Source organism: Equus przewalskii, chromosome 5 (genome assembly GCF_037783145.1).
Source record: "Equus przewalskii isolate Varuska chromosome 5, EquPr2, whole genome shotgun sequence".
Lineage (NCBI taxonomy): Eukaryota > Metazoa > Chordata > Mammalia > Perissodactyla > Equidae > Equus > Equus przewalskii.
Genome location: NC_091835.1, coordinates 59741047 through 59754376, shown reverse-complemented (window position 1 = coordinate 59754376; position 13330 = coordinate 59741047). Strand labels below are relative to the sequence as shown.

The 13330-nt window shown below is 38.6% G+C and overlaps 1 protein-coding gene across 23 annotated transcripts in view; it reads left to right on the top strand.

Moving 5' to 3' along the window:
* Window positions 1-13330, top strand: part of KIF21A (kinesin family member 21A) — a 147603-nt gene that overhangs the window by 17334 nt on the left and 116939 nt on the right. The window contains exon 1 of one of the 23 annotated variants that reach the window (XM_070619390.1): window positions 9319-10260. The exons of the other annotated variants lie outside the window; for them this stretch is intronic. The gene's annotated coding sequence lies outside the window, so the exon portion shown is untranslated. Of the gene's footprint in view, window positions 1-9318; window positions 10261-13330 lie in introns of those variants that run through there. 23 annotated transcript variants of the gene reach the window in all.

Genomic DNA, 13330 nt, shown 5'->3' with positions numbered 1-13330 from the left:
GAAGACTGGCCCTGAGCTAACATCCGTGCCCATCTTCCTCTACTTTATATGTGGGACACCTACCACAGCATGGCTTGCCAAGTGGTGCCATGTCTGCACCCGGGATCCGAACCTGCGAACTCTGGGCTGCCCAAGCGGATCGTGTGCACTTAACCGCTGCACCACTGGGCTGGCCCCGGAATATGGGCTTTGATATCAAGAGACTTGTTTGAACCTGACTCCTTTCCTAGTTTTTAACCCTGGGTGAATTGTTTAAGCTGGCTGAGCCTCAGTTTCCTCATTGGTAAAAAAGATATTGATAATGTATACCATATAATTATTCTCTCCTAAGGGTGCCTTTCCTGACTAATTCTACCATATTCACAAATGTAAATATAATTTATGGTGTACAATAAGTTGCCTTGTAAATAATTATCTTTAGTGTCTTGGGTGTATGTTGGTTTTTTTCTTCCCCTTCATTGGATTTTTTTTTATTACTATGATTTTTTCCGTCTTTTAGATTTTATTTTTCCTTCTTCTCCCCAAAGCCCCTCAGTACATAGTTGTATGTTTTAGTTGTGGGTCCTTCTAGTTGTGCCATGTCAGACACCACCTCAGCATGGCCTGATGAGCAGTGCCATGTCCTCGCCCAGGATTCGAACCGGCGAAACCCTGGGCCACCGCAGCAGAGTGCGAGAACTTAACCACTTGGCCATGAGGCCGGCCCCTTCATTGGATTTTGAATTACTTAAGAGCATGGATAGACTTTTATTTCTTCTTTGTCCTTCTCTGTGAGATACTTAATACATCGGTAGGCGTGGCAGATCTGGTTCTCAATATCAGAGGAGAAAAACTGTACGCTACTGATTATTCTTCTGGAGACTTTAGTTAGTCTGTCAAAAAATATTTGGCTGCCACTGATACTGCGGGAAGTGTGTTCTGAGTGCGGAGGATATAGATGTGAGCAAGACAGCAGTCTCCACTTTCAAGGAGCTAATATTGAGTGAGGATAGAAACAATAAATATTAAAAAAATAATTTCAGATATTGGTAAATACTCTGGAGAAGATGACACAATATACTTGAGAGTAATTGGCCTTGGCTGGGAGGAGACATTTGAGTTCATACCTCAGTATTGAGATGTGAGCCATGAGAAGATCTGAGAGAAGAGCATTCTAAGGTAAAACAAGTGCAAAAGTCCCGAAAAGTAAGCTGGCATGTTAGTGGAATGGTAAGAAGAGCCGCATAGCCAGATATAGCAGATAAAAAAGAGAGTGGAGATAATAAGAGAGAGCTAGGCAGAAGGCAGATTATTTAGAACCTTGTAGTCTAGAATGGACAATTTGGACTTTAATTTTAGTGTGAAGGCTTTAGAGAGCTTTAAATAGAGATATGACATGATCTCATGTACATTTTAGAAAGATAACTGGTTGCTATGTGGAAGACGGACTGTGTTATAAGAGTCAGAAATGGAGGTGAGAGACCAGTGAGAAAGCTGTTACTGGGTTCCAGGGGAGAGATGGTGGCAGCTTGGACTATACAGGAGCAGTACAGATGGTGAACAGTAGATTTGGAGTATATTTTCGAGATAGGGCTATTAGGACTTGCTGATAAAGGGTATGATGAAAAGAGAAGAATCAAGTAGATTCTCAAGTTTGAGGCTTTGAGGAGAAATTGATTTTTTGGAAAGGGGGATCAGTAGTTCTGCTTTGGCTGTGCTGTGGATTGCTCTACTTATTGGAGATCCTAATAAAGATGTCAAATCAACTGTTGAACATATGAGTTTGGATCATAGGGAAGATATCTGGGCTGAAGGTAAATTTTTTTTTATTGATATCATAATAGTTTATAACATTGTGAAATTTCAGTTGTATATTTTTAAAGGTTTTGTTTGTTTATTTGTTTGTTTTTGGTGAGGAAGATTGGCCCTGAGCTAACATCTGTTGCCAATCTTCCTCTTTTTTTTTTCTCCCCAAAGCCCCAGTACATAGTTGTATATCCTAGTTGTAGGTCATTCTAGTTCTTCTGTGTGGCATGCCACCACAGCATGGCTTGATGGGTGGTGTGTAGGTCTGTACCCAGGATCCGAATTGGCAAACCCTGGCCACTGAACCTAACCACTTGGCCCCAGGGCTGGCCCCCTCAGTCGTACATTATTATTTGTTGGTCACCATATGTATGTTCCCCTTTACCCCTTATGTCCACCCCCAACCCTTTTCCCCTCTGGTGACCACTAACCTGTTCTCTTTGTCCATGTATTTGTTTATCTTCCACATATGAATGAAATCATATGGTGTTTGTCTTTGTCTGGCTTATCTCACTTAACATAATACCCTCAATTTCCATCCATGTTGTTGCAAGTGGGACAATTTTGTCTTTTTTTTTATGGCTGAGTAGTAGTGTAGATGTAGACCACATCTTCTTTATCTATTTATCAGTCAATGGGCACTTGGGTTGCTTCCGTGTCTTGGCTATTGTGAATAATGCTGCCATGGACATACATATGCATAAATCTCTTCAAATTGTTGATTTCAGGTTCTTTGCATAAATTCCCTGTAGTGGAATAGCTAGGTCATATGGTATTTCAATTTTTAATTTTTTGAGAAATTTCCATACAGTGGCCATGCCGGTTTGCTGTCCCACCAGGAGTGGATGAGGGTGCCCCTTCTCCACATCCTCTCCAACATTTGTTGTTTTTTGTCTTGGTGATTATAACCATTGTCACATGTGCAGGGGGATGTCTCATTATAATTTTTTAAAATTCTTTTTCCTTTTTTTGAGGAAGATTAGCCCTGAGCTAACTACTGCCAATCCTTCTCTTTTTGTTGAGGAAGACTGGCCATGAGCTAACATCCATGCCCATCTTCCTCTACTTTATACCTACCTGCTGTGGACGCCTACCACAGCATGGCTTTTTGCCAAGTGGTGCCATGTCCTCTCCTGGGATCTGAACCGACGAACCACGGGCTGCTGAGGAGAATGTGCGAACTTAACTGCTGCATCACCGGGCTGGCCCCTCATTGTAATTTTGATTTGCATTTCCCTGATGATTAGTCATGTTGAACATCTTTTCATATGCCTGTTGGCCATCCATATATCTTCTCTGGAAAAATGTCTTTTCATATCCTCTGCCCATTTTTTTGATCGAGTTGTTTGTTTTTTTGTTGTTGAGTTGTGTGAGTTCTTTATATATTTTGGAGATTAACTCCTTGTTGGAGATATGGTTTGCAAATATTTTCTCCCAGTTAGTGGGTTGTCTTTTTGTTTTGTTCATGGTTTCCTTTGCCTTGCAGAAGCTTTTACTCTGATGAAGTCTCATTTGTTTATTTTTTCTTTTGTTTCCCTTGACAAAGTAGACATGGTATTTGAAAAGATCCGCTAAGACTGATGTCACAGAGTATCCTGTGTATTTTTCTTCTAGGAGTTTTATGGTTTCATGTTTTACCTTCAAGTCTTTAATCCATTTTGAGTTTATTTTTGTGTGTGGCAAAAGATAATAGCCTACTGAAGATAAACTTTTGAGAGGCAACAACATTTACATGGCTGAAGCATGAGGCTGCATGAGGTTACCCATGAAGAGGAAAAAATTTAGTGAAGACTTGTGAGGAAAAAGCCCTGGGACACTCTAAAATTTAGAGGCCAGTAAGAGAAAAAACCCAGACGCTGACACTGGAGAAGAGTAGTTAGTGAGGCTAGAGTGCTGTTCTAGAAGCTGGTCAACTGTTTCAAATGTTGCTGGGAAGTCAAGTAAGATATGAGCAAAAGTTGACCATTGGCTTTGGTAAGAGATAGGATATTGGTGATTCAGATAGGCGCTATTTCAGTGGAATGCTTGATTGAAGTGGATAAAGGAGAGAATGTGAGATGAGGAAGCAGACAATGAAATCAATAATGCTGTTAGAAGATTTTGCTGTGAAGGGGAGCAGGGAAATGAGACCAAGAAGCGTGAGATTAAGGGAGGAGTGTTTTCATGGATGATAATGAGCAGTGCTTATGCTTGATAGGAATGATCCAGAAGAAGGAGAAATTGATGGTGTAACAAAGAGAGGAGATATTTATAGGAGCAAAATCCTTGAGAAGGAGACTTGGGGTGAGATTGGAAAGGGAAAGTGGAGAGAGTGGCCTTAGATAGAAGCAGGGACACTTCTATTTTAATAAGAGAAAAAACAGAATTTGTGGGTATAGATGCATATAGTTTGGATCTGGGAGTATGGAAATGAAGTAGTTCTCTTCTGAATGCTTATAGACAGTGAAGGGGATACTGTGGACTGTAAGTGAGATCAGTGGATGAGCCAGTGGGACAAGGACAACAATGGAGGATGTTGAGGGGTGGTAAGGTTTGACATGGGCTTCAAAGAAGATGGGATCTTTGGAAGAGGAATGAGGAGAGACAGGTTAAAAACTGCCCTAGGGAGCAAGAAGAAAACTCACCTCCAGCCAGTGACTTATATGTGATGCGGAAGAAAAAATAGCCTTACCTGAGGCATTCCAGTAAAAGCCATGTCCTCAGGGGATGGGCAGGTGAGGTTTTAGGTTGAAGGTAGAGGTGAGTTTTCTAATCAAAATAAATGAACTATCACGCTCTCATGTGGCAGAAGCAAATGCTAAACATAAATGTTTAACACTTATTAACTCATATGATCCTGACACTAATCTTATAATATAGTTACTATTATTAATCCCACTTTATGAATGAGGAAATAGACAAGTTAAGCAATTTGCCTGGGGTCACACTGCTGTAAGTGACAGGGCTGGGTTTGAATTCTGGCAAACTTGGCTCCAGCTAGCAGTGGTCCAGGCTTACCCACCCACCTATACTGCTGTTGATGGACTATGGTCTCTAACACATGGTGGAAGTGTTTAGGAAGAAAGTGAGAGATAGATGATGGGGCCAAATTAAAGGCTATGGGGAATAGTATTGAATGAATATTTTTATAGTGAAGAATGATCTGGGAAGTGTGGGCTTCTGATGGTTACTTTGGTGAAGAGGAGTTTGATGAGCTTGTTCTGTATTTTAGACCAAAGAGCGACTTGAGGATCTTAGATGACTGGTTTTGCTGGGGGCTGGTGATGTTTTGCTAACTGAAAGAAAGTGGGTGATGAAAATTTTGAGGTAGCTGGTGACACCACTGAGAGGAGGTAGAAGAGTAATTGGTTATCTATATTCTGTTAGCAGTGGCCTGCAACGTTACTGTCTTGCAGAGAGCTCCTTTGACAGTCTTGGGTGTACATTATATTGGCCAGTTTATCTTTCTGGCCTTGAAATTCAAGCATTGTTGTAGTTCTCATCATCTGATATTATTAAGGCAACTTCTTTTGGCTGCAAGATTTGGAATATCACTAATGACACTAAAAAGGAAATGAAAGAAGTTGATTCTGATTATAATAGTGAGAATTTTTGTATTTTTTTCACAAGGTTACTTGTGGAAATTTTTAGCAGTATATTTTTTTCAGATTATGTAAGTATCATCTGTTCATTTTAGAAAATTTGTAAGAATTTCACCACCCAGATAAATAAAAGTATTTTATTTCTGCCTATTAATTATATTTTATTTTATTTTATTTATTTTTTATTTTTTTATTTTTCCTTTTACTCCCCAAAGCCCCCCAGTACATACTTGTGTATTTTTAGTTGTGGGTCCTTCCAGTTGTGTCATGTGGGCTGCTGCCTCAGCATGGCTTCATGAGCGGTGCCCTGTAGGCACCCAGGATTCCAACCGGTGAAACCCTGGGCCACCGAAGAGGAGGGGGAGAACTTAACCACTTGGCCACGGGGCCGGCCCCTAATTATATTTTAATATAATCTCACATTATTTATGTAATATAACAAACATTGACTCCTATTGCATATACAGTTTTCCATCATGTTTTTTTTCGCTTTACATTTTTTATGTGATGAACTTTTCCCTTGGTCATTAAGTGGTCCTCTCAAATCTAATTCCTAAAGACTGCATAACTAGTTCTTTGAGTGGGCTGAATTTGGTAGCTTACAACTAAGAAACTTTGCTTTATGCTTCAAACAAAATTTGTCAGATTTTTCTCAGCAACCTCTTGAATAGGTCCCATTACTTTCAGGTTATTTTCAGCTGTAAGAAAGGTCTCATTTTCAGGAATTAAAGAGCTGCCCAATCTAAACCAAACACATCCAATTCACTGTTCTCTTTCCATCCAGCTCAGTCCTGACCACAGACTCAATGAGCTACAGTGGGAGTGGGGGACTCCCCTTGCTCCCCTTACTCTGTCCCAGTTTGCTGTTCCTTTTCTCCTTCCACGCTCACTCTGCCTCTTCGTGGTTGTCCAAAGAGGGAGTGGAGAGACATTTAAGGAAGAAGAGCAAAATTTCTTTTTGCTTAGTGTTCTTTCTACATCTTTACTTCGTGCTCCTTGTAGTTCTCTCTTGGCTTTCACTGGCTGGCCATTATGCCCTCAGATTCTTTGTAGAGGCTCCTGAGGGCAGCCTCCTTGCTACAGCTGTAATGCGAGTTGCACTCTCTGCCTGATTTCGTAGGAATGCCCTAGCTCCCTTTCCCTCCTTCTTCTCCTCATATACCTATAGCCTGGAACAGCAAATGTCTGTTTGCTCCGGTGGGAGTCAAGTTTCCTTGGTAGAATTCCTACGAAATGGCTTATTGTCTGGCCACTCGTATTTTTGTCCACCTGTGCAATGAGAAATATCATGTATCTGTGACTTGTCAAACAGCAGAAGTGCAGCTTCCTTGTTCAGTTACTGCCCTCTAACTTGTTTTGTTTGACTTCCTATCTTCAGGCTTTTCCAGATGTTTGTCTGTATACCTGCACTCCAGAGGACACACATCAATCTTCCCAGAGACTCTTTCGCCCCCTCTCCTCTGGGTGGACACTCTGTGATGGGCCTGTCCATTATGAAATAGACATTTTGAGATGGCACACACTGCATTCTGCAGAAGTGAAATGCAACCTCTTATAGCTCTGCAATTTCTATAAGTAAAGAAAATCTTGGACCACCTCCCTACTTGGCTTGCTATAGGAGAGACGTTTTACTTCCCTATACTTTGGAGAAGAAAAGAGAAAACAGTGTTCTCTATACCTAATTCATATAATTCATATCTTCAAAGTATCCCCACCATGAGTCCTTAGTCTTATCTTCTGTAGCCTGAAGATGAGTGACAAGGACTGACAGTTGAAGGGCCAGTTTGGCCACCTCTTGGTAAATGCTGTGAAGATGTGTATAGAAACTTTTCCTTTTTCTTTTCTCTCTCTTTTTCTTTTTTTGTGAGGAAGATCCCTGAGCTAACATCTGTTGCCAAGCCTCCTCTTTTTGCTTGAGGAAGATTGTCCCTGAGCTAACATCTGTGCCAGTCTTCCTCTATTTTATGTGGGCTGCTGCCACAGTTTGGCTTGGCGAGCAGTACTAGGTCTGAACCTGCGAAAACCCCAAGCCGCCGAAGCAGAGCACAGGGGCTCAACCACCATGCACCTGGCCAGCACTAGAAACTTTTCTTGAGACTTGTTAAGATTATGAGACAACAAGAAAAGTTCCATTTTCTTATCTTGTTATAACTGCTAGTATTTTATTATATGAATTAATAGAGTGATTTCTTAGTAAATATTGCTAGTTCATATGGCTCCTTCATAGAGGAACTCCAATCAACTCCCAAGGGAGTGGGAAAAACAGAACTGTTTAAACTATGGGAATGAAAGTTAGAAGACCTGGGACTCAGCCCTGCTTCCCCTAGTAACTAGATGAGTCACATTAGAACTCATTAGACTAGAGAAACTCTAATCTAGAGTTTAGATTAGACTCTAATCTAGATTAAAACTCACAGATTAGAAAAAATCACGTATTTTCTCTGGGCCTCATCTTTAAAATGAGAGAAGTAGACTAAAGGATCTCCTCCAATAGTCCTTCTGACTCTAAAATTGGTGAATCGGTTTCCAAGGCATTCCTACTATTAGTATTACACCACTCTAGGAACTTGTTGACAGATTATCCATGGAAGTGGATAATCAGAATAGAGCCAGAACTGTACTGTTCCATTCTGTTCTGTGCCATGGCATGCTGTGCCATTCCATACGATTCCATGCCATGCCATTCCTTTCCATTCATTTATTTTTTCATCAATTCATTTATTTAACAATTACTACTCTATTTACTCATGTGAATCCAGTCATTGCACCAATTTCACATACAAAGTAGATAATCTACCTTTTTCTCTAAAGAAAGGGGAAAATAACCACAGTTTGAGAAACTTTAGTTGAGCAAATAGCAAATAAAGTAATAAATGGAGATTCTGACTATAGTTCCTATAGTTGCTTAACAAATATTAAGGGTAATTAAGCCAGTTGAACATATCCTGGGGGCTCCACTAATTGTGCCATATTATTGCTAAATTCTTAGTGATGTGTAGGTACTTTTAGGGCTTTATTAATAAAACATAAACATATAACATCTTTATCCTTACAGACATTTAGCAACTTGCTCTTGTTGCAAAATCACCCTTTCCTCTTACTGATTAATGGCTAATTCTCACTGTTACTACTGTATTGTGTTCACTACTCATTGAGGAACACTCTGAATTAAATGCCTTCTGTTCGTAATTTCTGTTGCTTCTGTAGTTTTCCAGTATTTCCCAAACACCCTGATGTTTATGAGTTCAGATGAGGTATCATAATAAGATATTAGGATCAGCAATGAACTCATGGAATACTCCAGGAAACTCTATATTGTTTTCATATATCAGATATCCAAGTTAAGAGAAGCATTTGCGTTGTTGGAATAGACTGATGAACAGTATGTGCTATGTTTTTCGTCACTCAACATGCCACTTCGTATATGTGGGTCATTCCTACTGAATTATTGACTAGGTGGGTCTCAAAACTGTTGCTAATCATCTTTGTCCAAATATACATTAGACTGTACAAAACCAATGTTTTTTGGATACTTTGTTGCCTAGAGCTACCCTTTGCTCATTTAAATGGCAGAATTAGACCTTGTTCAGAAGAAGGACCAAACTGGATTCCCACCGTTGTAGCTGAGGTGGTAGAGCCGTTGCATTCCATATTCATGTATAGATGTGTTGTTGTTACTATTTCTTCTCTCTACACCATTTTTTTCCATTTCCTTTGCCACCACCCTAGTTCAGGTTTTAAATTATTTAATGCGTGGACAATTACAATAGTGTGTTAATTAATGATGTGGACCAGTATGATATGACCATTCCAAAGACCAAAGCTTCCTTCCAAGATGATCTGACCATCAAATCTGGAGTCATTCAGGATTGTTTTGTTGGCTGTAGTCTTTCCAGAACTCAACAGGTGACAAGATGAAGGAAGCAATACCTTTTCCTTGTCTACTACATTTTCAAAGTGTTGCAAAGAAGCCTCATAGCACTTTTCCCTTACGAGTTAAAAAACAGCTAGCTGATACATTTTTCATTCTTTGTCTGTTTTGTAATATAACATATAGAGAGCAAAATTTACTGAAATCTGAAAAGCTGCAATTGCCAGTATTGTTGATATTGGAACGTGTACTGATGATTGAACAAAATTGTATCCACTTGAGAATTTTATGCCATCTTCACATAGTTTTAGTATCATTAGATGTTATAAACATGCTTAGTATTTTTTCCGCAATTTAATACTGTAATATTTTTTCATCATTCTCCCTCTTAACACTATGTCTTCTGATACTTATGTTTTAAAAATTTTTTATAAATCATTATAATCCCAATAAAATTACTTGAAAAAAAATTTCTCTCTTTTTCACCTACCCCTAGTTTTGCCAAATCCTGTAGCTGCGTTCTTATTAATGTCTTTTATACGAATCTTCCTCGACTTATGAATGGGGTTACGTCCCGAAAAACCCATCAGTAAGTTGAAAATACCGTAATTTGAAAATGTATTTAATACACTTAACCTACTGAACATCATAACTTACCATAGCCAACCTTAAACATGCTTAGAAAACTTAGGTTAGCCTCCAGTTGGGCAAAATCATCTAACACAAATCCTACTTTATAATAAAAGTGTGTGTTGAATAAAATGCATGTTGAATATCTCATGTAATTTATTGCATACTGTACTGAAAATGAAAAATAGGATGGTTGTATGGGTACAGAATGGATGTAAGTGTATCACGTGTTTACTCTTGTGATCATGTGGCTGACTGAGAGCTGTGGCTCACTGCTGCTGACCAGCATCATGAGAGAGTATCACCACGTATCACTAGCCCGGGAAAAGATCAAAATTCAAAGTCCAATTTCTACAGGACAACGCTTGTGCAGCGCCATAAACTGGAACAATCGTAAGTTAGACCATCATTAAGTTGGGGACCATCTGTATTGTAATTTTCCCATTGCCTCGCCCCTAGTAATTCACATTGCCTCATTTTAGTTCTAGTCTTGACTGTTTAATGACTGACCTTTTGCTATTGTATCTTCACTAATGATAGCAATAATTAACATTTGTGTGGCTCCTTGCAGATTAGAGACTGAATCTTCATGTTTTCTTATGTAAGCCTTCAAATCAGCTTGTTATTCCTGTTTTAAAGAGGAGGAAACACAGACTCTGAAAGTATCAGAGAATAATAAGGATAAGAGTAGGGACTAGAACCAGTCCCTTCCAATCACACAATGTTTCTATTATGCCCTCTGCCGTATCTTATGTCCCCGTGCAATCTCCCTATTTTATTGCTCTCACGTTATTCTTTCATAAAGCATTGCTTTGAACACATCTTTACCTACTGATCTCTTTGACTTCTTGCCCCTGTATATCTCTACCCTTTGAAGTTAGGCTACTTAACACTTGCAGGTTATCATTACCCCAGACTCTAGGACAGATCCTGTTCTTCAACTCAGGGCCATCCTGAGCTCTAGTGGCTCAGGTCAGTTCTGTCTTTTTTAATTTTTTCATTTCTAATACTTAGTACAGGCATAAACTTTTTTTGCTGAATGAATTAAACCTTTATTATTAGTCCTTCAATAGCTTGATTCTAGGAACTGAACTTTTGGCCCTGCCACTATTCCAGTAATTTGTACTCTGTCTTGTTGCTCCATGTGTCTTAGTTACTGTCTTTGTTTACTGCTTAGTTCATCGTTAAACTTTCCCTTGAACTAACATCAACAACAAAAACAACACTTGTATTCACAGAATGGTTAGCACAGACCCTTGTATATTGTAAGCAGTCTTCTTTGTTTTATTCATAACTGGATTGCTGGAATCTAGAACAGTGATTAATTCAGAAGAGACCTTCAATAAATATTTGTTGATTGACTCTATACATTTTGGTTATAAGATAAATCTTTGTTATTGAGTCTCTGATACCTGCCAACATACTCTCAGTGGTGCTGACTATATCTGCTTAGACTTCTGCCTGCTGCTTGACCTCACATTCCTGATGACAGTCTGCCTCCTACGAGGTCTGCCTATTCTCACCTGCCTCCATGTACCGATTTCTTCCTATTATATGGTGCTGTTGACACTCTCTGATTGTCAAGACCCCATGGATCTATCTGGTCTTTAGATCACATGTTTAGCTGGATCACATGTTTCCCAAGCCTGTGTAGAATTCTTTAAGAGCTGTTTAAAGCATTTTAATTGTTTTTAAAAAATGATTTCTGACTATGTTTGTCGTACATAGTTGTCAACCAAATATCAGCTAGATCTTTTGACAATAAAGTACCAGAGACAGTGATGTAATAGCAGTTAATGGTCTCATAGTGATCGTTTTTGGTCTGCTTTCTGCACAGCTGCACTTCTGTCATTGAATAAACTGTGGAGGAAGAGAGAGTAAAAAGGACAACTGGGTGAAACATCGTCTTATATAACTTTCCTAGCAATGTGAAGAATAATTATGTCTAAATCTTCAAGTGAAATGTATTAAGTATATAGAATGTTTCTGCTAATATGTAAAGAAGAAAATATTGTCAAGTGTCCATGATTATATTCTGAAGCAAGTTGAGCCATCCAAACCATGACCCCAAAGTGATGCCAAGTTTTAAGATGGTACAAAATTATAATCTTAGAAATTTAGTCGATTTGTTATAGATACCATGTTTTAAGTGGCATGTAGAGACTTATTTAAACTAGAGTACATCTGAATCCTGTGTGAACTCAAAGCATATAGTAGGCTCGTGCCCATTTTGTAGGTGTTAATGCAACACTTTTATTAGCTTCAACAAATAGGTTTATTATTTTTGTTTTATGGCCTTTCGTTGATCTCATCTGTCAGAACTGATGAGATCAGTTACATCTTCCTATGGGAAAATAATTTTATGAGATATTTGCATTTTGTTATAGCTTAATTCTGTATGTCACATTTAGTGGTTTTATTTATCATTATGGCAAAAAAAAAAAGGAGATGGCCCGAATACATTTTTATATCCTATGCTATGTATGATAATTGTAGTTCCTATTTCACTACCAGTTTTGAAGTAATTTGAATCAGTGATTCCTTGTAGAACTTCCAAATTATTGTCCGTCCAAACTGATTTTGTTCTCTTACCACAAAGCAGTGAGGCATGACAGTAGGTATCTGAACACGGTTTCTTCTTGTTCCTGAGGAAGCGCGTTCAAGCTTTCTGCCTGGTCAAGGGACTCAAGGATTAGATGTTGATGTTTTGTTTAAGTGGAATAGCGTTGAATAGGTAGGAACAAGAGGGAAGAATTGACCAATTGTTTCCAAAATAGGAGTAAGAAACTGGGCATGCAATAGAAGCTACTAATTTATCTGTTTAAACTAGAAACAAAGATTTTTAGATACTACAGTGTCAAGATAATGAAATTTTACTTATTCTTCTTAGTCCCTTCTCAGGTGCCATATTAATTTTTCTTAAAGAAGTTTAGATAGGTCAAGATTGAAGTTTGGCCTGAAAAAATAAAGGAGCCATTCCTAAAAGGTTTGCCATATAAATGGTCTCAGAACAAACAAAAGAATATGCTGTGCAAGTGCTTTCAAATTCAAATTTCAGAATCATTATATAGGTCCTCCAAAATGACAGAAAGGTGAATTAATGTTTGGTTGTTTTAAATGAGATATTTTTCATTTTGTAAATGTATGAGGGTTTTTCAACACTCTGGTAAACTATATATCATTTATTAAAATCCAGAGGTAGTTTTAGGGTAGCATTTTAAAGCAAAATCAAACATCATACACTTGTGGGCTTGAAGTGGGAGTGAGGCAGTTTAGAGGAAGTAGGTATTTGTAAAGTGGTGTGTGAGTTACTGCTCTAATTATGGCAGATGCACTAGTTAAAATAGATATATTTCCAATTAATCCTCAACAATTTCTCTTCATCCAATTGATAGTCAACTAGGCTTTCTTTTCCTTTGCATCATGATTTTCTTTTTCATCATGGGTCATTATTCTTAGTGAC